Source organism: Labeo rohita, chromosome 5 (genome assembly GCF_022985175.1).
Source record: "Labeo rohita strain BAU-BD-2019 chromosome 5, IGBB_LRoh.1.0, whole genome shotgun sequence".
Classification (NCBI taxonomy): Eukaryota; Metazoa; Chordata; class Actinopteri; order Cypriniformes; family Cyprinidae; genus Labeo; species Labeo rohita.
In genome coordinates, this window is record NC_066873.1 from 32061397 (window position 1) to 32088062 (window position 26666).

Here is a 26666-nt window from a genome sequence, read left to right on the forward strand (position 1 = left end):
AGTTTGCAGTGCTGTTAAGTTCCAAAAAGTAGTTAAAAGAAGTAAAACTGGCACAACTTTACAGTGAAATGCGTCAACTAGGGCCTCCAGTGAAGGCTTCAAAGCTGAACAGCATTGGCATGTTTTTTTGTCATCACAAACGCAGATGGATTTCTTTTTGTTGTTTCCAAGTTTAAAAAAAAAAGTACCAACACCATGAAAAGACCAAGGAAGTAGTCCATATGACATTTGTGCTACACTCAGAATATTATTGTTATAGTTATCTAAAAGTAAAACTATTTAGAATCATTTTTGGTGACTGAAATAAAGCTGAAAGAGCAATATCACACAAGTAGCCAGGAGATATGGTTGTATGCAGATATACAGCCATATTGCATGGCTACGAGTGTGATATTGCATTTATACAACAGTTCGATGGCACGACTGTGTACATAAATAAGAAACAACAACGGAGTGTCTTTGAAAACCCTCTTTCATGCAAACTACTTCCTTCCGCCACAGAATCAAATCTTTGACAGTTTAACTGAACCCAAGCCTCCTACTAATTCGAAATGTCACTTTAGAACTAGTAACAAAGGAACTTTGAGTTGCTTTAATAAAAACTTATTGCATTACTGTAGCTCACTATATTATGTGAAGTATTATGAGAGAGAGATGGACTGAGCGAGTGTGATTACCTGCATCTGATACAGCATTAATTCTTCAGCTCAGTCTCATATTCACAATAAAACATTAGTTTGAATGCCCACTGAGGAAAATGATATCTTTGACCTACTATACTTTCTGTTACGATGAAATAAGTGCATTTGTTGGCTGCGTCTTACTTGTTTACAAAATAACTTGTTTACAACCCTGTTTCAATCTCTTTCAATATAAAAATCTTAACTGCTGACTCGCTCATAAAAACAATCTTTTGTCGCCATCTAAAATCACCACCACAAACACACAGACAAACACAGCATTTCCCAATACTAAATACTATTATTAAATCCATCTACGGTTATTTCTATAAAACATTGGTTACACTTTATTTTGATAGTCCACTTTAGACATTCTACTAACTATAAGAAACTTTGCAACTACATGTCAACTAATTCTCATTAATTTGCAACTACATGTCTACTAACTCTCAGAGCAGACTGTTAGGTTAGGTTTAGGGTTAGTAGAATAAGTTGACATGTACTTGCAAAGTTTAGAAGAGTGTTAGAAGATATTAAGCAGACAATCTACTAATACTCTAATGACTAGTTGACATGCAGTTGCAAATTTACTTACTGTTAGTAGAATGTCTAAAGTGGACTATCAAAATAAAGTGTTACCATATTAATTATTGAATAATAATATTTAATAAACAACAACAGCCATCATAAAAGTTGATAGGCAATTCAGTCAAAAGTACAAAGGAAGTGCTCTGATATACATAAATCATAAAATATAACGTGATGAGATTTTGTCCTCAGCCAAAACTATTTGCCCTGGAACAAATGATGGATTACTGAGAACAAAGACTGTTTGTTAGATTTACCCAAAATGAATTATAACTCATGTTTAACCACTAGAGAGACATCAGAGCCAGCTGGAATTTCCAGAAGATCTGGCTGAGGTAAGGCTGCTTGGCGGGTTCATGAGCGCTGAACGTCCTGGAGCTCCCATATCCGAAAACATTGAAGCAACTTTTCAAATCGATGCTATGCTTATTAACAAACCACATATTCGAAGTCTAAACAAGTACTTTTTCCACCTAAAAAACTATACAACTACATTCCGTGACACAAAAACAATATTATACAATATTTATAAAATTATACTGGATTTGGGCATCTGCCATAACACTCGCTGTGAGAAATACCTAAAGCAAGTGATACAAATGGTGAAACGGTTGTTCTGATATCACTAGAATATTACACTTTTCTCAGCCAATCAGATTTGAGGGCCAGAAAGAACTGTTGTATAAATTGCTGGGTTATTTTGAGTAAAAAATAACTAAAAAAAAAAATACAGCTAACAAACGCAATAAAAACAATATAAATATGATTTTAGAAAATGTAAAAAAAAAAACAGAGTTATCTGTTTTTGCAAATAAACTCTTCATTTATATATATATATATATATATATATATATATACACACACACATATATATACATATACTAAAATAATACTGATTCAGAGCCATGTGATAGCTTTATATGAGGAAATGTAGCAAATTTAGATTAAAAGATGCAGAAACCACTAATTTGACTAATTCGCATCAAACCTGGTGTTACAAAATTAGCGCAACATTTTTCAATCATGCATCTTTTTTTTTTTAGCTTGACTGGCATGGTATGTAAAATGCTACAAAAAGTTTTCCTTTAGCACTCCACAATAAAAATAACAGAACACAGGTTTGAAATGACATGAGACTGAGTACATAATGACAGAATATGAACTATTCATTTAACCTTATGTCACGTATTCATCAAGCACCTCTTCCATCCCATCTTTATTGCATGTAACCGAACACACACACACCTCTTTCTTTGATCAAAATCTCCCCTCTGACCTTCTTCTACACACACACTTTCTTGTGACCTTGTTGGCTCTCTCCCTCTCCTCCCCTTTCCCGTGTCTGAGCGTGCGTGTGTGTGTGCGCGCGCACCAGTGACTAGCCTGACTAATGTGCGTGCAGGCCCCCACCCTCAGTGTGTGTGTGAGTGTGTGTCAGTGGCCAGCCTGACTAATGTGTGTCCTGGCCCCCACCCTTCCCATCCATCAGGCCCTGCACATTGTTTTGACGTCTAGTTAATTCTCGCCTGATGATTTATCAAACTCTTATTACGGCCCGCTGAAAGCCTCATTTATTGTCTTGATGTATGGTAATGATAGGCCTACTGCAGCCCTCCTGAATCTTAACTAACTCCTCTACTTCTCTCCCTCTCTCTCTGCTTTTATCATCCCTCCCTCTCTCTCTCTCTCCATCTCTTCTGTTCACATTAGGTCATTGCCAAGTGCTTTATCACTTTCTAAGTCATTGTTTCTACAGTAATCTCTCTCTAGTTTTAATATCCTCTCTCTTTCTCTCTCTCTGTTTTAGTTGAATGTCTCACCACAGGAAATTATGTGTGAGATTATCCTGTTCCACCTGTGACTGAAACGGCTCCTCCGTCTTTAGCCCATTACACCCAGTAAATGCCATAGATTTCCTCGCATAGATTTCGCCACATCGCATTAGCTTTATGTTAGTCTGTAGGGTCTATAGGCCATTGGTTTCCGTTCTGCTTGATCGCCGTTGACAGCGGATCAGAGAACTGCTGGTGTGTGCGACTCCTCGGGAGCATCGGATATCAGCTACAATAAATCTACAATGACTTTGTTACTGACACATAACAAAACACTCTGTTTAATAATTCACCGTAGAGCAGGAACGGGGGCTATTAGCTATTTGCTGCAATGCAATAAAAGGCTTGTGAAAAATCAATACAGCCAGACTATTTCCTGGACAGTCTTTCGACCATGTTCCTAATGGATCTGTGATCATTATTGTTGCGCACGTGTCATTAAAATGCGGCTGCATCTTGGATTTCTCAAGTTTAAGTTTCAAAGCTTCAGTTTAAGGTTTGTCAATAGCAGGGATTCGCTTCAAGAAGTTGCAGATAAATTAGCATAAAATTACAAGTTTGTTAGGCCTTAAAGGGATAGTTCACCCAAAAATGAAAGTTCTGTCATTACTCACCCTCGTGTCGTTCCAAACCTGTAATACCTTCATTCACCTTCGGAACGCAAATTAAGATATTTTTGATAAAATCTGAACTCAGAATGTCGGCTCACGCGCATGTATTGTGGTACTGTCTTGAACGCGAAGAAAAAGCCATTATTTTTTGTTTTCTTTGCGCACAAAAAGTATTGTCGAAGCTTCATAAAACTAACATTGAATCACTGATGTCACATGGATTATTTTAATGATGTCCTTACTACCTTTCTGGGCCTTGAATGTAGTAGTTGCATTGGTGTATATGAAGAGTCAGAAAGCTCTCGGATTTCATCAAAAATATCTTAATATGTGTTCAGAAGATGAACGAAGGTATTACGTGTTTGGAATGACGTGAGGGTGAGTAATTAATGACAGAATTTTCATTTTCAGGTGAACTATCCCTTTAAATTTTCCATACTATATTGCTTGTTACTTTGTTTTTGCTTTGCTAACAAACAGAACTCCAAATGAAGCCACAGTAGAAGCATTGCACATGAAACTCTCGTTTTAAATGACATAATTTGACAGCATTTTTTGGGTGAACTGTCCCTTTAAGATGAGATGCTAAACATTTTTTAGCTACTCTTATTTCACACTGAGAACAAATGCACGACCACGTAAAGACGGAAATGGATATAATCAAGGTCCTGTAGCATGACTATCCTTCTCTTTCACTCTTTCCCTTTCTTTCCACTCGTTCTTCAGTCCCCAGGAGAGAGAGCCCCTGGGGGTCTTTAAATACTTTATTGGGCTGTAACATTACCTTAATGTCTCTCAGCATTTCATCTGCTTACAGCCTAATGGGAAGTGATGGCAGCCATGTTCCTTTGCAACGAGGACCTGAAACACATGTGGGTTCAGTTTCTCTTTTGCAGGTGTGTGCGTGTGTGTGTGTTTTCTTTTAGGTAATGGGAGCATGATGATGTCACTTAGTATTTGGAGTATCCAGAGTTCAGGATAATTATATGACTTCTATATCCCGCTAAAACTGTGCACACTTACCTAATCTGGATTTACGTCTAATCTAGACAGGAATAAAAATTGAACACAATTTGTTTTTCTCCTTTCATCATCACATCTTTCTCCACTCTCTCACCTTCTCTCTCTCTCCCCCTCTTTCTGCAGATGAGCGATGAGAAGAACAGTGAAAGAGGTCAGACATTAGCAGGGCTATCTAATGACTGTTGCAGCTCGGCATTATGGGATGGGTGATCTGTCAGCGCCTGTCAGAGACAGGCCTTCCATTAGGGTTGCACCTGAGTGATGGGACACACATACGCTCACGCGCACACACAGCGTTTCAGACACCTCGCAACATAACGGTTCCAGCGCTGTTATGCCTCATGTGTCATTCTAGAGCCCTCTATTTAATGACCCTGTCCGTCCACACACACACATCGCTCAATGTAAATTACACCTGACCCAAGGGGACAGGCAGGAGGACAGCGAGAAGACAAGAGAGTGAGACAGTGTGAAAGGAGATGTCTTTATTAAACTGAACATGAGACGTGGGTTATCAGACATGCATGCGTGTGAATGCGTGTTATCAGTCATATGCATAGGTGATATCTATGTGCCCTTTGAGGGTTTTACATCACTTATTCTGGTGCTGATATGTTTATGATCTTATCTGTGAATTAGTCAGGGGCATAACAACTATTATAACAAGAGGGGACAGGGTCTTTCTGAAAAACTCATTACTTGAAAGAATTTAAGACCAAGCATAAGCCTCTGCTAACTGAACTGACTGAGTGCACATGTGGTGAGCAGGAATATGCATCATTACTTATATTTCAAATCCTAGTGAGCTGCCTTTACTCCCTACATAGGTAACATCCTTAAACGTGCAATAGGTGATTGTCTTCAGAAACATTTTTTGTTATGCTGGTTGAAATTCTCTTCACATCCCAATAGCAATCATTAAGTTAAGTGGTCTAAATGTATTTATATGTATTTATATATTCTGTGGAAGGCGTAGGACCAAGAAATGTTCATCCAATCAAAATGTTTGGTCCGAGCATTACGATAGGCTGTCCTACCTGCCTGTCAACATATGTATTTGTATATCTATCCATCCATCATTTCCATTCATCTCTCTATATCCACCCAACCATCTATCCATCTATCTCCACCCATCTATATGTCCATCCACCTATCTATGCAATTATTTATATATCCATCAGTGTATCTATATATCATCCATCCATATCTATCATCCATCATTTCCATCCATCTCACTATATCCACCCAACAAAGTCCGTCCATCTATCTATCTATCTATCTATCTATCTATCTATCTATCTATCTATCTATCTATCTATCTATCTATCTATCTATCTATCTATCTATCTAACTCCACTCATCTATCTATATCCACACATCTATGTCCATCCATCTGTCTATCCATCTATCATATCCATCCATCTCTATATCCACCCATCAATGTCCATCCATCCATCTATCTATCTATCTCCACCCATCTATATGTCCATTCACCTATCTATGCAACTGTCTATCTATCCATCAGTGTATCATCCATCCATATCTATCCATCCATCATTTCCATCCATCTCACTATATCCACCCAACAAAGTCCATCTATCTATCTATCTATCTATACCCACTCATATATCTATATCCACCCATCTGTCCATCCATCTATCTATCCATCTGTCTATCCATCTGTGTATCTATATATCCATCAATTTATCCATCTCTATCCATCTATCATATCCATCCATCTCTCTATATCCACCCATCAGTCCATCCATCCATCTATCTATCCATCTATCTCCATTCATCTATCTCCACCCATCTATATGTCCATTCACCTATCCTTGCAACTGTCTATCTATCCATCTGTGTATCTATATATCATCCATCCACCCATCCATATCTATATACAGTATATCCATCCATCCATCTCATTCATCCATCTATCTGTCCATCCTTCCATCTATCTATATATGATGAGATCATCACCCTTTCTTTCCCACAGGCCCCTCAGTCCTTGTTTTTTGACGAGAACGAATCACCTGTTCTTTCATCCCTTCTCTCTCATCTTCTCCGTCCCTCTCTTTCACTGTCACCCCATCCGTCATCTTATCCCCGTTTATAATACAGCCCATACGAGTTGATTGGCCTGAGATGGTCTCCACACACTTTCATTTAGCCTCTTTCCCCCTCACACATATACTCTGTCTCTGTCCCTCTCCTCTATCCTTATTCCATCTCTCTCCCCTCTCCGTCCCTCCTTCCTCGCCCCAGCTCCTTATTGCTCTATCAATCTCTCCCAGCAGAAGATCAATACATGCTTGCTTGCTTTCCTTCTCTGTCTCTCTTTTCTCGCTCACTCTTTGTCTACCTCTTCACCCGGGGGGACTCTATCGGTAAAAAGAGAAAATATTGATTTTAGCCTGCCATTACCATTAAGAACAAATGTTTTTTTGCACCATAGAAATCTCTTAATTAAATTTTAAATTGTGTATGATGTTTAATCAGCCTGTACCAATTGAGAAATGCAGATTCGATTGTACTGATTCCAATGGGTGTTTTTTTTTCCTAAATTGGTTTTGCACAGACATTTTGTGACTAGAGCCTATATATTGACTTGATATTGACTTTACAAAGGAAAACAGCTATATTCGTCAAGCTTGCAATTATGCCACTACTAATTACCCAAAAAACAAAAACACAACCCCGTGGCTAATATGACCTTGACATAAAAGCCTTGCATTAAATTTAGCTTTGGTGACATCTCCGCAAAGATAGGACACACATGACAGCCCAGTGGTAGACAGACAGGCCTGCCAGCTCTCCAATTACAAAAGGCCTACAAACACACACACACGGGAAGGTAACACACACAGCCTAATTTGACAAGCTGAAATGATGCCCATTCATATCATTTTACTCCAGCAGCCCAAGGTAAATATTTCCACTACCCTAGTATAAATAGCCCACCAATATTTGAACAGCTGAGAAAGAGAGCACGACAGAGAGGGAGAGAGAAAGGAAAAGAGATCTTTATCCTTTATACATGTTTATACATATTCATAAACTGTCACTCTTAACAAGACACTGAGGCTGGAATATTGACTCACTGCCCCCTTAGTATGTGTCTCTCCGGCTTTGGAAGAGAACGAGATAATGAAAAAGTATCAGTAGATTTTGAGCCGCTTGTCTAGAGAGCTGAATAGTTGTCTGACAGCTTTTGTTGTAAGGTGCAGAGGATCTGAAAGTAATTCATCAAACCCTGATCAGTAATGAATGCACACTAATCCCTATAGCGGTGTTAGAAGGCCTGAGGGATAATGGGGATTCCTGTCCAGAAATGACAATGGCCTGTCAATCAAACTCGCCCATTAGGTGCCACTTGCGCTGCTTGTGTAAAACTTCATAAAGGCAAAACGGTCCTGACATTTCACCACGAGAGAGTGTGGGAAAGAATTTTAAGTGGGCGAGTTATTTCGTTCGCCTTCTACGGGCCGACGTGGGACAGTTCAAGGGGTTCCGTCGCAAGGACGTATAATACGGCAAAATCTTGAACAAAGCATCCCGCGCACGCCTTCCTTCCAGTCTTCCAGTTTACTTTTCTCTGAGTCATGCATCCCACTGAGAGAAGAATTCCAGCTCTCCCCTCACTGGCTTTCTGTCTGAAGTGGAATTTGGCGGTGCGGCTTGAGCTCATTGTTGTGGAGAGGCCGCGATTGATTCTGTCAGTCAGGTGACTGCCTCACCAGCTCACTGAACCACAAGACTATTGATTGAGAGTGATGGATACACAGCTAAATGGTGAAACACTAAGAGAGAAAGAGATGCTTGTCAAACTGTTATTGATACGCCACACCATGCACACACACACACACAGTGAGTGTTTTCAGAGGTGGAAGGATTTTCTTCCATATCTGACTATAAAATCCTAAACCACATCCAAACAAACGCAGCTTACAAGGCAAATTATTTAGAATAATTCTTGCCTGTGTTTTAGGATTAAAAACAAACAACTGCCCTGTAGGAGGACAGAAGTTAGCCATCCTGAGATTCACACTTATGCTAGTGGAAGATTAACCGAAGTAACATGTTATTGCTTAAGACTGCTTTTTCATACACAACTGTTCAAAGGTTTGGCATCAGTAAGATTTTTACACAGATGCATTTAAAGTGAAAAATTGTATTTCAAAAAATGCTGTGCTTTTAAACAGCATGCTTTTCCTATTCATCAAAGAATAGAAACAAAACATGTCCGTTTCCACAAAAATATTATGCAGCATAACTGTTTTCAACACTGAAACTAATAAGAAATGCATCAAATCAGCATATTAGAATGATTTCTGAAGGATCATGTGACACTAAAGACTGTAGAAACGGCTGCTGAAAATTCATCTTGGCCATTACAGCAACTGATTACAGTTTAAAATATTCTAAAATTGGAAACTTTTAATTATTTTAATATTGCTTCAGAATATTACTATTTTTACTGTATTTATGATCAAATAAACACAGCTTTGGTGAGCTTATTTATTTATTTATTGGTAACACTTTACAATAAGGTTCATAAGGTAACATCAGTTAACCACATTAGTTAACAGGAGCTCATAATGAACAATACTTATACATTTATTAATCTTAGTTAACGTTAATTTCAGCATGCATTATTGAAATCACAAGTTGTGTTTGTTAACATTAGTTAATGCACTGTGAACTAACATGAACAATGAACAACCATATTTTTATTAAGTAACATTAACAGAGATTAAAAAATAGTGTAATAAATGTAGGCTATTGTTCATTACTAGTTCATGTTAGTTACTACATTAACTAACATTAAATCTTACAAACCCCAAAATTTTGAGTGGTAGAGTAGCGCATTAGACTAAATAGATGTCTCAATTATCTTACATTCATTAACTTAGTCTCAGATTGTCTTAGAAATGTAACTTGTTTAATAATTGATGAACTTTACATAGTTACTGAACTGAATTTGAACCAACACTGAACTGAACTCATTTTCTGAATAATGACACTATTGAAGAGTTCATTTTCAAAAATGATGTTTTTTCATTGTACATTCCAATTCATTTCAATCAAACTGCAGTTGAGTTATTTTGACTGGGTAAAAAATAACTAAAAAAATACAGCTAACTAACACAATAAAAACATGAATTTTGAACTGATCTAAATAACTAGGAAATAAACTATTCTATTGTCTTTTCAGTAGTGTTGGGAATAATGACAGCATTACTAGCTGCATTATTTTTTCCAGTAATGAGTAATCAAACAAAATACTGTTTCCGTTACCGTTACTGACAATAAAATGTGACGTTACTATAATTTATTATAATATTATTACAGAAATGTATTCATTAATAATTTTTAAATTAATAATAAAATAACGGAGTTCCTTTGGAATTCTTCAGCTCTTAAGAACTGCTGGTGTCTCCGGTAGCAGGCGGGACTAATGCGCAAATGGCAATCTCATTGGCTATTATCGTCCGTTTTGATTTCAGCAAATCAGTTTGAGCGAATGCAAACGTGATTTAATATTCATGAACCCAGCAGCTCATTAATCCAAGTGCGTTTTATTTTGTTATTAGTAGTAGAATTTGTAGTAGTTTTGTTATCGTATCAGTATTATTTTTAGTTTTTATAGAAACATTAAACTGCAAACAATATCTTAAGCACCGCTACCAGTCCGGAGTTCAGTCAACATGAGAAATATTCATTCATACATGGTTATTCTAATTACTAAAGTTTAATGGTAAATTATCATTATGTCATACTATAATGCTTGACTGACTGATGCTAAGTGTACAGATTATTTAAAAAAAAAATGTAGAGGGTTGGTAAAATGTACAATAATTCACTGAATTTGATAGGTGTCTCTCACATTGTCCCACAGCAACATTAAAACAGTGTAGATTCGTGTATAGTAGTTAATAATAATTTTTTCTATTTAGCACCCATTTCATTCATTTAACATATTTAATATTTGGGGCATCCAAGTTATTTGACATATCTGAACATTTTTAAAAAAGTAACACAATAGTTATTTTCCCTGGTAAATAGTTACTTTTATAATGATGTAACTGTTACTAATTCAGCTACTATTTGTAAGAAGTAACTAGTAACTATAACTAAATACTGTTTTAAAGTAACACTGCTTTTAAGAATTCAGATTTGTCTCATATTTGATAAAGATTTGCATCACTGATTGTGTTATTTTTCTGTTTGTTACTGTGAAGCTGCATTGAAATAATCTGTGTTGTGTAAAGTGCTATGCAAATAAAGGTAACTTGACTTGGTTTGACTTAAAGGAATATTATGGGTTCTGGGTCATCCTTTGTTTTCTTAAAAAAAGGCAAAAATTTACGTTACAGTGAGGCATGTGCCATGGAAGTAAGTGGGGCAAAATTTGGAGGATTTCAAAGCAGAAATGTGGAGCTTTCAACTTTAAAAAAGAGACTCATATGAGACTACTGAGGCTGTTTCTCTCAATAGACCAAAAAAAAAACAAAAAAAAATGCTAAACAGAAGACCCAGGCCGAATTTGGTCTCCATTTCATTTCACTGCTCTCTAGGAGAAAGAATTGCGATATTAAAGAGGTATGATCTTACATAAAATAACAATGAATTATTTAACAAAATGCTACATCAAGTAACTTTTTATGTAATTGGAAAAGCAGATGTTCTTTGAATGCCACAGCGTGTCGAACTTCAGCATGTGCGTCGATGGAGGGCCAGAATGAGAGCGAGAGACAAAAGGAATAAGAAAAGTGTGGAAGAATAGAGCGGAGGGGGATGAGAGGAGGGATAATAGAGACATAGCGGCCTGTCAGATGCTGTTAGACAGCCATGAGGATGGAAATGATGGATGATCTCCCCCTGGACCACCGACCTCCAACTCCACTTCTGATGGCTACAATATGTCAGCATTTGTCAGGTTATAGCGAAACACGCACACGTGCATTAACACTCCTATTCTAGCCCTGCTGGACTCCCAATGTAAATGCAATCCTGTGTAAACAAGCTGATATCAGATCAACACAAGTGCTCTGTGTTTATACAGTAATTATTGTGTATTATTAACTCGAATTATATCTCGCACAGTTTATTTACATACTCTGCTCTGAATGTGAAAAAAGTTGGTATTAGTGCAGATGCTGAGACAAGGATCTGTCAAAACAGAGCTGTTTCTGCACGCACGTGTACGGTGTAGGTGGATGTTTACGCGTGGCTTAGGCGCCGCTAGTCTAACTGATGTTGAGTGGCAGGTCACACCCACCTGTAACTCACCTGCCGTGACACATGCCATAGCTGTCATCCTCATCTCACCTGTCTCCTGTCACCTGTCATCTCTGCCTGTCTGTCTGCAAACATGCTGATAATACACCGCACATTTTCCATCGTGTGTGTGTTATGAAAAGGGAGGAAGTCTGTTTTATATCTGTGGATGAGATGACAGAGAGGTCTGGGATAAAGTGCGTGTGTGTGTGTGACATTGTGCATTACAGTGCATGTGAGAGCAGAAAAATCGGTTCCTGCTGTCAGGTGATCTGTGCGTCTGTGTGAACTGCTATGAACTTAACCGTCCTGGTGAAAAATACCATGCACCGGATTCAGACATGAACGGTCACGGTCGGCAGCTTATATGTTACAGCATGTGAACCAAAAAAAAGTTAATATATGGCAGATCAACGGCCACATGTTTGTAAGATAATGTTCCATACATTGCCCAATTCATATATTTCAACTGCACAGTAAGTATGTACTTAACGTGTCATGGGAAAGTACATACAGTGGGTTCTAAATATTTGAGACCACACTGAAGTCACATTAAAACAATAGTACTAAAAAATGTAATTAAACAACCAAAAATCATTCGGCATTATTTATACACTAACAGTCAGTAAGGTTTTTAATGTTTTTTAAAGAAGTCTCTTCTGCTCTTTAAGCCTGAATTTATTTGGTCCAAAATACAACAAAATCAGTAAGATTGTGAAATATTTTTACTGTTTAAAATAACTGAATTCTATTTTAATATATTTTAAAATGTAATTTATTCCTGTGATCAAAGCTAAATTTTCTGCATCATTACTCCAGTCTTCAGTGTCACATGATCCTTCAGAAATCATTCTAATATGCTGATTAATACTTTTATTTAGAAAGGATGCTTTAAATGGATCAAAAATGATGACAAAGGCATTTATAATGTTACAAAAGATTTCTATTTCAGATAAATCCTGTTCTTCTGAACTTTCTATTCATCAGAGAAACCTGAAAAAATTATACTCAGCTGTTTTCAACATAATAATAATAATAATGTTTTTTTGAGCAGCAATTCAGAATATAAAATGTTTTCTGAAGGATCATGTGACTGGAGTAATGATGCTAAAAATTCAGCTTTGAAATCACATGAATAAATTACATTTGAAAATATATTCAAATAGAAAACATTTATATATGTTACATTTATATTTCAAAATGTTACTGTATTTGCTGTATTGTCAAATAAATGCAGGCTTGGTAAGCAGAAGAGACTTTAAAAAATAATAATAATTTTACTGTCCAAAAACTTTTGACTGGTAGTGTAGGTCACTAATCAAATATGTTAAATGTGACACTCCTTGTGAACTCTATTTTTTTCCTTCCAGTAAAGCACAAGATGCTCTTTGTAACATTGGTAATAAAAATCAACAACATAAATCATGTGAGGATAACATCTCACCAGTTTTTACGCAAATTTTCGAGCTAGCCAGTACACGCTGACATTAAAGTCATTACCAAGACATTCTCTCTGTTGCACTAAGACATGGGGTTTGTCTGCAACTCAGGGACTAAAAAGGGTTTAAAATAAATGTTTGAACTTTTTTTTACATCACAGAATCCTGCAAAGATTTATCATTGTTTCCACAAAGATATTAAGCAGCTCAACTCTTTAAAACACTGATGATAATAAGAAATGTTTCTTGTAAATCAACATATTAGAATGATTTCTGAAGGAAATCATATTTTAAAATCAATTAACATATAAAACTGATTTGCCTAAAAAGAAAGAAACTGGAAATCCAAATCTGTTTTACATATAGTGTAACCTTTACCATTTAGCTACATTTTGTCATTATCTTAAAATACTTAAATCTTCTATCAAGTGGTTAGTTCACCCAAAAATGAAAATTCTGTTATAAATTACTCATATCGTTCCAAACCCATAAGTCCTTTGTTCATCTTCAGAATGCAAATTAAGATATTTTTGATGCAATCTGAGAGCATTCTGACCCTGCATGGTGCATTGCAAACAAGGCACAGTGCATCCAGGTTCTATGTCAGAACCAAGCGGCAACCTCCCGGTCTCTCTCTTGAAGCCAACACGGAAGTGACTAAAACTGCAATTCATCGACTGGCCGCTAGAGACTGGCTGCAAAAGGGAGTCAATCCCATAGACTCCCCATGTTAAAATACCCAACTTTACACCAGAAAAAAATATGTTTACAGCCTGGTACAAAAAGTGGTTTTGGTCTATATAGCTAACTGTGAATTTTTTTATAACTCATCCATTTCAATTATATTAAGCCTTAAAGTTCTGCATAATTTAGGGCGTGGCCACTTGAGTGACAGGTGGATTGCCGCTGCTGTCACCACCACTGCGCTAGGCAGGCGTGGTTTCAGCAACCAGTTCCACCCACGTCCCGCCTTTTTCCCATTTTCGGTTATCCGGGAGTGACGTGCGGTGACACGATTCCAAGATGGCCACGGCCGACTCCCGCCCACTAAGAGCTTCAAAAATGCTCTTCAGAAACCTACGGGTGACGTCATGAACATTACGTCCATATTTTTTACAGTCTATGGTCAGAAAGTACGTGTCATGGTACTCTCATCAATGCACGGTGTAGATTAACATGGAAGAGAAAAAATTGTTAAATAAAGTTGTTATTTTTGTTTTCTTTGCGCACAAAATGTGATCTTGCAGCTTCATAACATTCTGTTGAACCACTGATATCATATTGACTAATTTAATGATGTCCTGGATCTTGAACATAGTCGGTAGTTGCGTTGCTGTCTATGCAGGAAAGCTCTCGGATTTCATAAAAAATATCTTAATTTGTGCTCTGAAGATGAAGAAAGGTTAAGTTTGGAACGACATAAGAATAATTAATGACTTTAATTTTTGGGTGAACTATCCCATTAATCTATTTAAAAACTATAGTGCCAGCTCATCTGCAGCACAATATTACTATTTTAAATTCTGACATATTACAGTCGTGGTCCTGAAGCAGTCCAGCACTGCACATTTTGGATGTATCCCTTATTTGACACACCCACTTGGGTCTTGGAGTCTCTGCTAATGAGCTGATAAATTAGGTGAGTTAAATAAAGGAGGCATTCAAAATGTGCAGTGCTGGGGAACTCCCACTGTCATATACTATTTAGGACAGATGGTCTATGAATTGAGACACAGCAATTCTTTTTGTACATAATGACATTCTAAATTCATTTTGGGGAGAGAATATTCATCTAGTCCCATCAATCACAACTCAAATGCATAATAACCGCTTACATCACTGCTGTAGAAATTCATCCTGCATCTCACCATCTCAATTTTTTTATTTATATTATGTATTAGATATTATATAATTATCAATGATTAAAAGGTGTAGAGAGTAGGGATAGTTTACTCAAAAATGAAAATGTTGTCATTAATTACTCACCCTTGTGTCGTTCCAAACCCGTAAGATCTTCATTCATCTTTGGAACACAAATTAAGATAATTTTAATGATATTCGAGAGCTCCTGTGTCAACTCTGCAGTGGAAACTGACATGGGGGAGAAGAAATTGTTGAATGAAGACATTATTTCTGCTTTCTTGGCACAGAAAAAGTATTCTTATAGCTTCATAAAATTACGGTTGAACCACTGATGTCACATGGACTATTTTAACTACAATTCTGGGCCTTGAACGTGTCAGTTGTGTTGCTGTCTATGAAGGGTCAGAAAGCTCTCAGATTTATCAAAAATATCTTAATTTGTGTACCGAAGATGAATGAAGGTCTGACGGGTTTGAAACGACATGAGTAATGAATGACAGAATTTTCATTTTTTGGGGTGAACTATCACTTTACTACGATTCTTTAGGATTTTCTTCACCTTTTTTCTCTTCCTCTTGACTAATACGCAAGATTGAGAAGTGGAAGCAGCTGTAAGGAAACGATCGGAAAACAACGGACAAGCATGTTTACACATTCATGACAGTTTTGTTGTGTGGCCTGAAAAATCTCTCTCTCTCTTCTCTCTTTTCTGTAGCCGCTGACCTCCTCACCTCTCCTGCATTAATCCGTTGTTGGTAATAAATCAAATGTGACAGAAAGGCTTGCGCTGCCGCGATTAAAATCGTTTGTTTAAATTCACATACTTTCCACTCCTGCCATAACTCTGTGACAGGCCAGCAGGGAGAGAGAAAGAGAGGGAGCTGGGAGGAGCCTCATGGGTAATTACTCTGAAGTTTGGAGCTCTTTATTCCTATTCCCCTGTTTTCATTTTTTTTTCCCCCGCAGAGAATCGTCTCTTTTGTATTCTGCTTTGGAGGGAGGAGAGCTAAAGGAGGATTTCTGTGATGCTAGCGCACTTCTGAAAGGTTTACGATACATCTAGGCCTCAGAAGACGAACCTGCTTGCGAGTCCAGTCTTTTTGTTATCCGAAGAAAAAGCCAGCCGAATAAATCAAAGACTTGGCTGACTTGCGGTGCTTAAAAGCAAAGTCATTTCACTAAAGAACTCTCGGTTCTTTCTGGCAATGCCTCGTCAGGCTTTCCTCCTCTGCCAGCCCATTCTCCTCTCCGCGACGCCTTCTCTCTGACCCTCGAGAGATGGATTGGAATTGTCGTTGCCTGACGGAGCTGATCTATGATCAGTTCCTTCGGTAACAGTCTATGTCGGGCTTTAGGAACGTTTCTGCTCGGGGATCTGCGGCCGGGTGGAAGGCGGAGATGGAAAGCAGATGCCTGCTTGCTGACGACGGCTCGATGTAGGAGAGGAAACTTTTCATTCCTCTCCATCCATCATCCAGAGAGAGAGAGAGAGAGGGCGGGAGACGGAGTTACGCCTTGGTTTCTTCAAACTGACAAAGGCATGAGGACACACACTGATGCATATGTGAAAATATTTGTCCCCTTATTAGTGGTTTTGTCCCACATGCTGAAAGCACTCCTACTTACTGTCCATAGGGAGACACATGTTGTTTCCTCCACCCTCCACTCTTTTCCTTTTTTTCATTCTCCAGTCTTTCTGTTTGTGTCTGTGGTATAGAGAGACAGAAAGAAAATGTGTCAGTGAAAAGGAGAGGTCATGTGAGTAATGTACCTGACAGCTGAGAATCATTAATCACTGTCACACTTGAAAGGGGAGGAGGAGATGCCACACACACACACACACACACACACACACACACAGTCAGGTTGGGACGCCTTCCTGTTCTCTGAGAGGGCCTGCTTGCCCTTTTCACACTCATAATCCCCCTTATATGATAGCCGTGTGTGTTTTTCTAGGTGTGTGTGTGACACTAATGGGCCGCTCTAGCTGTTTGACTTCACACACACAGAGCCGTCTCGCAGCAGGAACTGAATTCACGACATGTCAACATGTCTTCACTGAGAGGGAAAAAAGGGGGATAACGATACGCCCCCTGTCTCTCGCTCTCTTTTACTCACAAATCCACAGTTTCTGTCTTCCTCTCACTTTGTTTTCCTGTTTTGATCTGAATTCTCTCTCTCTGTTATTATGTCTGCCTCCTCGGAGGACAGTCAACCAGCTGCCTGTGTATGTGTGTGTGTATGTGTGGGAGAAGCCTTTCAGTATGTAATGACAGCCCTGGCAGGTCCCAGTGTAGTCAAACCGTCCCACCTCCTCCCCCCCTGTCAGCAGATGAATATGTCACACTCCAGACTCCGGCACTGATCGTGGTTCAGAGAGCAAATGCTGCCACTGATCTGAGATCAGGCCTGTTTTTTTTTTCCTGTAATAGTGGGGATCTGAATCCAGATTGCGAACGGCTGTGCATCTGCTCAGCAAAGAACACATACATTTTTTACACTTTTTTTATCTGTATAAAAAAGGCTCAGCGTTTCTTGTCAATGTTGTTTTGGACCCCAGAACATACACTGTAAAAAATGCAAATGCATATTTTCCAGTTTACAAAACATTTTAAGTCTCAAATACTAAAAAATGCTCTTTTCTTGAAACGACATAAAACCCTTGTCAGACCAACAAAACGGCCCCAAATGTTGTCCCAACTAGTCAAACATAGTTGTCTGAACAAAGAATTTCATATTCATGAAATGATAAGGCTTTGTGAGTTCAGAGCATGCATTGCAGCATGCATAAATTATGCAGCTACTGTTATAAGACTATTGTTTTGCAGTCTGCTGACTTAATTTAAACTTTTTGTTGTTGTTTTCTCATTATTGTTAGTTACACACTGTGATGGAAAAAGCTCATCATTTTAACATTTGTTGATTGCAACTGTTCTTGAGGCTTGTGTGTCTAGTTTCGAGGCCTAGAGCATGTTCAACCACTTATATCTGTTTGCTGGATATCTTAGTCTTGTAAGATGTTTTTCAAACAAAGACAGTGTTGTTGACATATTAGACTAAGTTATCCATTAAGGTTTTTTATAACAATTCACTGTTTGTCATTTGTAAATAAACAAAAAAACTGATACATAAAAAATAAATTACCTCAACGACAGTAATTGTTGTTTCAGTTGCTATGACAAGACCTTTTCTGTTAGCAAAATAAGACAATCAGTATTGCATGAACAAACAAATTTATGTTGGCTAAATAAAGTATCTTTACTGGGAAAATTAAAAAAATATATTGTTGAGAGAACTCAAAAGTCTCACTGCATCAAGTTGCCTTTTTTAAAGTTTTCTTAAAGGAGAAGTCCACTTCCAGAACAACAATTTACAAATAATTTACTCACCCCCTTGTCATCCAAGATGTTCATGTCTTTCTGTCTTCAGTCGTAAAGAAATTATGGTTTTTGAGGAAAGCATTTCAGGATTTTTCTGCATATAATGGACTTCATTGGTGCCCCAAATTTGAACTTCCAAAATGCAGTTTAAATGCAGCTTCAAAAGGCTCTAAATGATCCCAGCCGAGGAAGAAGGGTCTTATCTAGCTAAACGATCGGTCATTGTTTTCGAAAAATAAAAATTTGTATACTTTTTAAGCACAAAAGCTTGTGTAGCACAGGCTCTGGGATGCACATTCTTGAACGATTCATTCATTTTGAACGAATCTTTAATGTGACTCAGGAAGAACGAATTGTCTCAGGGAGTGATTCGTTCAGTCGTGAATTTGCAACATCCTATTAGATTCTATACTGGAATTAGTTCACTTGTTTCGAGTCTTCGGGTTTTCCGAGTCGTTCGTTCATCTTATGGGGCTGTCACGTGATGCTGATATTGCTAAAATGAACAAAATGACTCGAAAAAAGATCTGTTCATTGAGGGACTCAAAGGTTTGAGTCGGTAAAATGATCCAAACTTCCCATCACTACTACGAATCACGTCTCCGAATCACCACAAGTTCATCGTCCGACATCGTTGTACGTTTTTGTTTGTAAACAGCGTTTGACTTACTTGCACTTTCTTAGTCTTTGCGTGTTCACTTTGTAAACACTGGGTCTGTAGTTCCGCCCACGTCCACGTGACCTTCTGACGTGATTCAATAGTATGTGAACACGCATCCCAGAGCCTGTGTTACATGAGCTTTTGTGCTTAAAAAGTAAACTAATTTTTATTTTCCGAAAAAAAATGACAGATTGTTTCGCTAGATAAGACCCTTCTTCCACGGCTGAGATTGTTTAGAGCCCTTTGAAGCTGCATTTAATCTTTAATTAAGTCCATTATATGGAGAAAAATCCTGAAATGCGTTCCTCAAAAACCATAATTTCTTCACGACTGAAGACAAAAAGACATGAACATCTTGGATGACAAGGGGGTGAGTAAATTATTGTTGTTCTGGAAGTGGACTTCTCCTTTAACTATTTATTTTTTTACAGTGTACACTATCACTCGAAGGTTTGGGGTCTGTAAGACACTGAAAGCCCCACAAAGTTGCATTTACTTAATCAAAAATACTGTGAAAAATTACTACCGTTTAAAGGGGACATATCATAAAAATCTGACTTTTTCCATGTTTAAGTGCTACAAACGGTTCCCCTGTGCATCTACCAACTCAGAAAATGTGAAAAAGGGCAGCCCAGTAACTGTGTTTTGGTAAGCATTTCTCTGCTAGCATGTGAAAAACGAGCTGCTCAGATTTCACTCTGACGTAGAAAGGGGATCTTATTATAATATTACTGCCCCTTAATCTGCACATTTCCACCCACGGTGCCGTCATTTTGTTTTCACAAGCGACAACGGTGTACCAATTCAAATGCCATGGCAAAAGTTCGAGCAAAGCATATGAACTGTTCTGTCATTGGCTCCACAGACGAGCACAGAACGCTATTTAGAGTCCCAGCCTCAGAGAAGACGAGAGCAGTGGATTTATTGATTTATTAACTGCTGCCCCACGGATCTAATATAAACATGCAATTTCTTTCCTAGCTGTTTACCTTCACAGACATAACTGACTGTTTTTGTAACACACGTGTGTTTTCAGAAGATACATGCATGAAAACAGTGTGTTTCTGCTTCCACTCAAAATAGGCATTTTCAAAATGATATAATAAATGATCTGTGAGGAATTTTGAGCTGAAACTTCACAGACACATTTTGGGGACATCTAATACTTATATTGCAGCTTGTAAAAAGGGGCTTAATAGGTCACCTTTTAAAATGAGTATTTTCTATTTTAAAACAGTAAAATGTAATTAATTAATGTGAAAGCTACAAAGCTACACTACACCAGTCTTCAGTGTCACATGATCCTTCAGAAATCATTCTAATATGCTGATTTGCTCCTTAAGAAACATTCCTTATTATTATCAGTGTTAAATAAAATAATAAAAATCTTACTGACCAAATCCACAGTTTCTGTCTTCCTCTCACTTTGTTTAAAGTAAATGGTTGTGTATGGTTACAAAGAAAGCCTTCCAGGTATGGGGCAATGTGAGGTTAAATAAATGTTTTGAATTTTAATTTCTGGATGAACTGTTTTTTTTTTCAACAGTATCAATTGTTCAATAAATTAATACTTATTAACATAACCCTTTTTGGTTCTATCTGGAACCTCTTCAAGAGAATATAGAGTCAAGACCCAAGAGAGACATATTTATAAAGCCTGTTTATTTTGTTTTTGAGTAGTGGTCTGATACAGTGATTCTTAATGAGAAATAATAAGCCAGAAAGAGAGCTAAATACAGAATAAATGTTTATGTTTTGGTCACACTCTCTGCGGTGGGCTTGATTGGACATGAAACAGGCCTGCAGAATAAGCACACTCGTCCATTCTGAATCAGTGCAGCCACAGTGTGATTTTCCATGTTAGGTTTGGAACGGCACGTCTGAACCGGCACAGGGTGTGCGGCGGATTGGGTGGGTTTACCGTGTGTGAGAGTGAAAGCTGCAGTGACCTCAAGGCTTGCGTGTGTGTGGCGGTGGGGTGGACGGATTGATGGGTGGTCCTTGGGACAGATAACATACACACAGACACACACAATATTTAGTTACGGCGGTCTCCACCACATTACAGTTATTATTCTCTCATTTGGGTGATTTCTAGCTCAATGTACTGTTTGACAAATTGCACTGATGGAGAAACATGGGATTCAGAGGTTTTATGGTTTTTAGATCCGTCTTTTGTGGTTTTAAGCAAGTATGCAGCCTGCGCATACACTTTGAACTTCTATGAATAACTACAAAGCACAGATAGAGTGAACTGCCATGGAAAATGTCAGTAAATTTCATTAGAATAGCTTTTACTCTGTCAAAATGTCATATTCCAGAAATATTTTACAAACTTTTTGACTAAATAAAGATGAACTTTTATTATGTCTATATATCTTTATTAACTGTGTCTGTATATCTACATATGTCTATATATCTTTTATAACTATATTAACTGTACTATATTGAAATAGAAGTGCTTTGTTAGAGAAGCACAGAATTTGTAGTCTTGGAACTACTCTGGTATAAAAAATAAAATAAAATAAATTAAAATAAAATAAAATAAAGTGTCAGTAAAATTCAATAGAATACTTATTTTCTCTGTCCAAATGTCACATTCCAGAAATATTTTACAAACATTTTGACTAAATAAAGATAAACTTTTAACTTAAAACTTTTTAACTGTGTCTATATATCTAACTATGGCTATATATCTTTATTAACTATTATTTTTATATGAGCTGTGTACTATTTTGATACAGAGGTGCTTTTTTATAGAAACAGAAATTGCAGACTTGGAACTACTCTGGTCTACAATGAAACAAAATGAAATGAAATGAAACAAAACTAAATTAAATGAAATAAAATAAAATTAAAAGAAAATAGTGTCAGTAAATTCTATTAGTACAGTTATTTTCTCTGTCAAAATGTCATATTCCACAAATATTTTACAGACTTTTTGACTAAAAAAAAGATGAACTTTTATTAGTCTATGTACTGTTATTAACTGTGTCAGTATATCTAACTATGCCATTATAATTTAAAATAAAATAAAATAAAATAAAATAAATTTTTTTGACTAATTAAAGATAAACTTTTATTATGTCTATATATCGAACTATATCTAACTATATGTCTATATAACTTCATTAACTATTATTTTGTATTAAATGTGCTATTTTGATATAGAAGTGCTTTGTTAGAGAAACAGAAATGATAGCCTTGGAACTACTCTGGTATAAAATAAAATAAAATAAAATAAAATAAAATAAAATAAAATAAAATAAAATAAAATAAAATAAAATAATTTGGTCATATTGTGGTATTAAAAATAATAAAATAAGATTTATTTTAAATTTATAAGTTTATAACAAGTTTTATTATTTTATGTTAATTTATCTTTCTCTGACACAATTAAGACAAAAGTGTTGTGTTTCTCCTATATCAAAATAAGAGTGCACTTGCCATGAGTTTAACCAATTTCCATGCAATGTCCCTCCAGAAATCACCCTGAAAGTAAACATATTGCAATTTCAGGCAATTTTCATACGGATTCCTCAAATCAACTGTGATTTTTTGGCAAGAACAGAGGAACTGAGACTGGATAAAAACAAAACCGTAACAGTGTTTGCCCTGTGGGCTCTCACCCACACTCTCTAACCGTATACAGGTCTGACCACTGTTTAATTCCACATGATGCAATGAACCCCACTTTCACAGCAATGATCTCCTGCACCCACAGTTCCTCTTTGCTCACGTGCTTTCGGTCAGTCTGACATACACACATCTTGCCACGTCAGTCACTTCTTGTCTCACACGGCATAATCCTGGCCAGTTACACACACGCACACACACACACCTGCCTCGCCAGTCCCTCTTTCTCCTCCATTCTGTAGATCTGGCCAATTACAGGCCTTATCTGTGAGTGAGAATAATGAGGTTACACACTGAGCAAATTCTATCATGTCTCTGTAATGAGATTTGGGTTGAGCTGCGTTGCCGCTGTGGACGGGGTGGAGGACAGACACACTCACGCTCATGGCACGTTATCTGCTCCCCATCTCTCCGCCTGACATTCCAGGAAATTGCATTCCAGTGAAGGAGGGAGCAGAGGAGTCAGTGACAGTGTCACACACACACACACACACACACACACACACACACACTACCTTTGCCTCTCTGTCTCTCTCCCTCTCTCTGTTTCTCTCTCTCACTCTCTGTCCTCTGACAGCCTTTTTGATTTATGGCTCCAATTCCCTGGTGCAGATGCAGCCTGCACTCATAACCGTGTATATGTATTTTATTTTGCTGCCCTCTCCTTGCCTCAGCTTCTGTGCTTTCACATTCTCCCGCACCGCCTGATTGATTATCCCATCCACACTGTCTACAGTGTTTCTCATCTTTCAGAAGTATAATCTCTCCCAACAGCATGAGAGAAAGAAAGAGGGAGACTCTGAGGCCCGAATGTAAAGCACCCATATTAGTTTAAGTCCTGTTTCAATCTGGAAAAGTTCCAAGCTGGCTGAATGAATGAATTGGGCATGACTATATGAAAAGGTATTGGAAAGTGAGTGTCTGTCTCAAAATGGAGTTCATAGAGTTGATATCTTGGGATTGTGGCTTCACTGGCTTCAGGGAGATTTGGCAGGGATGACTGTGGCGTTACTGCTTTGTCTGTATGTAAAGTCATTGCTTTTTTGTTAGATTTGTCAAATGATATTAAAAGTGCAGTAATCTTTATGACTGAATATATGAAAAATAAATATATATGCACTACTGTTCAAAGTTCTGACGTTTGAGCTCTTTCGAAATGCTTTTGAAATAAGTCTATTATGCTGCATTTATTTGATCACAAATACACTAAAAATAACAGCTAACATTGTGAAATATTATGACAATTTAAAATAATAGCTGTTTACAGGTTTAGTTTATTCCTGAATTAAAAATTCCTGATAATTTACTAACCCTCATGTCATCCACAATGTTCATGTCTGTCTTGCTTCAGTCAAAAAGAAATTAAGGTTTTTGAGGAAAACTTTCCAGGATTGTTCTCCATATAGTGGACTTAAATGGTGGCCAGTGGGTTAAAGGTCCAAACTGGAGTTTCAGTGCAGCTTCAAAGGGCTCTACATGATCTCAGCTGAGGAATAAGGGTCTTATCTAGTGAAACGATCATCATTTCTAAACAAAACAAAAAAAAACTTCTCCTTTAAATTAAAAAAAATAATAATAATAATTTCTTTAACAAAATCGTCAATTTCATTTATATACCACCATTAAAAACAATGCAAGTTGTACTTTAAAATAATAAATCCAAAAACTAAAATAAAAAAGTAATAATAGTAGAAATAAAATAAAAGTAATAAAAAATTATAACAATAAAAAGCAAAGGTGACTGAAATCAAATAATAACATTTAGACTCTCTATACAGCTAATCAAATATGCATTTACTAAAAAAAAAAAAAAAAAAGATCACTGACCCCTTTTGAACTTTTGAGTTTTAGTGTATTGTCTGCCATGTCCAAGTATATATAAACCAGAGGTCGCGTTAACCGAAAATTCTCCGTCATTGACGGAATTTTTTTTTATCAGTGACGGAAAAATCTGAAGGCCGTCCGTCATTTTGACAGATTACACTGAGGGTGATCTATTGTAAACTGTAGCTGCAATTCCACCCCTGTCCAGTTGGTGGCGGGTGCGCTCCAGTCTGACAGCAGAGCACGAGATCCAGAACAAAAATGAAACTATCACCAATGTTTTCCTATGCGTTTGATTACGCACAGGCGAGTACCCAGTTCAAGCTACAACAATCTATCATGCCACATTAAAGAGCATTAAAACAGTATTTATTGCTTGAATTTCCTAAGGAAATCGACAGAATTTAAAATCTGAGACTCAAAAGTAACACAAAGCCTAGCCTATTGCTATTTATTGGAAGGAAGACGCACTATGTACTGTCCATTCATCAGCTGAAAACAGCGTAGACCAAGAGATCAATTGTGATTTAAAAATCGAATCTTAGTTCATTAAAATGAGAATCGAGAAATCGTTTTTTTTTTACGCAGCCCTAGCGTATTTTGTTGTTTTTAAGTTCATGATTGTAAAACGAAAATGTGAACAAAAATAAAAGCAATTAAATGAGCTATTCTAATTAAAATATTCAAATTAAAATAAAATGAGTAATAATAGATTATTATGACAGAATTTTTACGACCCTGTCCGTCAAAATGATCCAGACTCTTTTCAATTAAGTTAAACCCCAGCTCTAGGATGAGCCAAAGATGAGCTCAAGACACACCCATGCTAACCACCAAAGCCAATGCCTGTGGTGTGTTATAGCTTTGAGGTTAGCTGCTAAGATGCTAACATGCTTTGGGCCATATAGTTAGCATCTAATCATGTTTGCTGGCTTTCAAAATAGACCCTTAAGCTTTTAAAATGGTGCTGTTGGCCACGTTAAAAGACAGCAAAAGCAGACATCCCTCGACGCAGACAAGGAGGTGACTGCGAAAGACTCAAGGGGACAATCTGTGCCAGCAATTATGGCAGAGATCACAAAGAATATAATTAAGCTGCCAAAAGTGTTGTAAATGGAGTGTTTTTCAAAGTGGTCATAATGTTGCTGTGAACACAAACATAAAACATTGCATTTGTGTTTATGTGTCCACATTTCAAGACATTTTAAAAACCTCTCCAGACCCTCGTCATGCTTCATTTCGCTCCCCATAAGCCTGGAGGATGTTAATTACGGTACCACTACTTTACTAAAGATAAAGTTCTCAAAAAGCCTTTGGCTTCCACAGCGAGGGATTTTTATATATTTAAACCTTCCTCTCACTCAGTCTCAGTTGTCTGTCATTAAACTGATCCTTAGTTTATGTGTAAGTGAAATCTTTTTAACTGAACCCGTTCAGGAAAACCTTGTTAGTTGAGTTTATTCACAAGGTTTCTAATCAGAGAGCGAGCTCAACAGATTGGTCTTCCACTCCAATAAGGTAGCGGGGTTGCAACATATTAAAGAACTGCTGAGAAGGCAGTTGTTTACGACATGTAGGATAAGATGGGAGGAAGTATTTAAATGTTTTGCTACTGCTCTCCTCTTTCCTTATGCATCCCCTCCGCTCCTGCCCTCGTAACAAATCTCTCTCTCTCTCCGCAGTCTCTCGTGGTCTGTGCAGGCAGCAGTATTGATAGGGTAATTCAGGCATGATGAACGACCCGATAATCACGAGACGGCTGAAATAAATCACACTCTGATCAATACACACACACGCACAGATCATTACCCTGCTGTAACGCATCCTCCATTAAAGCAGCACACACAA